The sequence below is a fragment of the Mesitornis unicolor genome, unplaced genomic scaffold, assembly GCF_000695765.1.
Source record: "Mesitornis unicolor isolate BGI_N332 unplaced genomic scaffold, ASM69576v1 scaffold53102, whole genome shotgun sequence".
NCBI classification, from domain to species: domain Eukaryota; kingdom Metazoa; phylum Chordata; class Aves; order Mesitornithiformes; family Mesitornithidae; genus Mesitornis; species Mesitornis unicolor.
In genome coordinates this window covers 15,647-18,326 of record NW_010172345.1, presented here as the reverse complement: position 1 = coordinate 18,326, position 2,680 = coordinate 15,647, and positions in this window count along the sequence as shown.

Here is a 2,680-nt window from a genome sequence, read left to right as displayed (position 1 = left end):
ACTCCTAAGATTCTGTGATTCTGTGATCACACAGTTTCAGTTTTGACCAGGGTTAGTGCCAGTAGTCCAGAGCAGGTGTTCTACCCCAGATCTCGCAACTGTTGGTAGTTTTTCTGTGGTGATAGCATTTGCAGTCAGTCACATGGCTCTCCACCCCATACTGTATGTGAGGAACAGCTAGATTAGAATTATTCCTTTATTCCCCAGTATTTAAAATGGGATGTCTATCTGTCTTACCCAAAAGTATGTCCCTTTTCTTTCTCTTGAGGGTCTTGTCTTTATCTCTGTTGTACTTTGATGCCTTCTAATACACTGTCAAACAAAATTAACATCAGCCTTATTTATCCCCCCATCCTTTCCTCAAAAAAAAAAAAAGGTGCATATAGAGTACAGCATTTTGTTTTGGTAGGGTTTTGAGGTCCTGGGACAAGAAAGGAGATCTGAGAGGCTTGTTTTCACTGATTGTTTCCTTTTTATTATTTTACAAGTGTATGTGTTGCAAATTAGAGAAAATTGGGCAAAAAGGCAAAAACAGTGCAAAGGACTTTGGGTTGGAGACTGTAACGTAGAATACATGAAAGCTGAATTGCAGAAGACTTAAGCAATTGATTCCCAAATTTGGGTTCAGATACTAAACTCTTAACTCTGTTCTGCTAAAATAATATGGGCAGAGAGATAGATAGATTTGTAGGTTTTAACATCTGTTGGTTTCTTTTGTGATTATATACCTTGAGTCTTGTTTATCACAGGCGCAGAACTGCATTCCATGCATCAGTGACTGTAGTTGAATTAGATCACTTCCTGTAGGAAAATACAAGGAACTAATGGGAATTGCTACGGTTTTGAAATGCCCAGTGATGGAGAAGAATCTTCATGCCTGTTTAAATTCCAAATAGTAGACTACATTTACAGTTTATTTACTCAAACCTGTTAAAATAATTTAAAACTTGAGATAAGCTGAAGGAAGGAAAGAGCAAATAAAATAGCTATAAAAGTTTAGTAGTATTCCACAGTAGATACCCAAGTTTAATTACACTGTTTTTGTGATCTTATCTTTATTTACAGCACTGCAGGTATTCCACTTTGAATTGTGTGTGTGCCATCTTAGTTTGAGAAATTTTTGTGAACTTTTGTGAACTAAAATCAGTTATTTGTATGCTTTTTAAATACATAACTTGTTCGGTTATGTCCAAAGAAATTATATGGCTATGATGTTATTTCAAAGGAAATTTAATTTTCAGTTGGCTTGAGAAAAAGACCAGCAGTTATCAATTATCTTATCAATTGCTCCCTGATGACAATAAGATATATCTGGAGGGAAATCTATTTTTATGGATTGTGTTTTCCTACATGCAACAAGCTAACATGAAAAAAAGCAGCATGAAGCACCCAGTTCAAACCTGTGTCTGTGGCACTTGTAGTGAATGCTACTTCATTCTCTAAATGGAGGCATAATCCAGTTTTGTTTCAGAGTACAGCAGTTCAAAAAAAGAAACACAAACCCACACCTGTCATGTGTGTCTCAGAGCATACTTACTCATTCATGTCTGCCTGACTGATTTGCATGGATTTATAGCTACTAGCAAAGCAGCACCAGCATGACAGTGGAAGCATAAGTTGGCTTCTAGCACAGTTCACTAGCAGGGTCATTAACCAGTTTGAAAATGCAGAGGTGAAGTTTGCCCTTAGTTATACCTGTGTTACTCCAGTGAGCATAAGAGTTTGCAAAGGGATTTCATTTGGAGCCAGCAGAATGGCCGTTATAGGAACTTGATGTTGTACTACTTCTAGAACCTTTGTAACGGAGTACTCCAGGGAAATAACCTTGCATGATTATTGGGCTGTTGGCTGAGTCAGCAAGACTGTCAGGCAAAAAAATCTTAGGGCAAGCTTTGTGATGCACTCCATCCCATGGAAAGATTATTATTTCACCTCCATTGTCTGTCTAACTGCTAAAGTCTCCTAAGTTAATATGTCAGGTGCAAAAGTTTCAACATAAAAGCATTTGAAACTAGCTCTTCTATATGTCCACAGAACCCAATATTTATTACTATCTGTTCTTAAAACTTCTTAATTTCTGCCATAATTTCTACAACTGAGCCCACAGCAGTGCAGAAGTTCTCCTTTCTACCTGTTTTTCTCCAGTTCCCAAGGTGAGAGATAAAAATGATGGCCCAGATTGCATTGTGTTGTTTGTACCTCAACAGTTGTTTATCCGTAGTGCTGACAGCCTCCTCTTATAGCTGTGGCATTGTTTTTTTATTGTGCACTGGTCTGTATTCCCTTGCCATATAAGTAGTTCTTTAATTGTCCGTGTTTGTTGTACGAGTCAGATAGTCCTTACATCATGGTTTCTGCAGGTGTATTTCTTGGTGTATTTCTGCTGTAGTTCTTCTGTAGTCAGTCTGATGATATGCTATCCCATGGGAAGACCCCAAGAGAACCAAATAGATGATGAAATAAAATAACCTTCATTCTCCCCTCTTAGTACTGTTTGCATTTTGAATAACAGTTAACAGAACAAGTAAGGCATTGTATGTAAGTAAGGCACATATCGTTACTTCTGAAAGAGACATCAGCAGTTAAAGTTAAGATCACTTTTCAGCTCAAAGGTCAGTAAGTTACATTTGTGTCAAAAAGATCTTTTGATTTTTCTTCCTTAGTTTTTGAAACCTTTTTT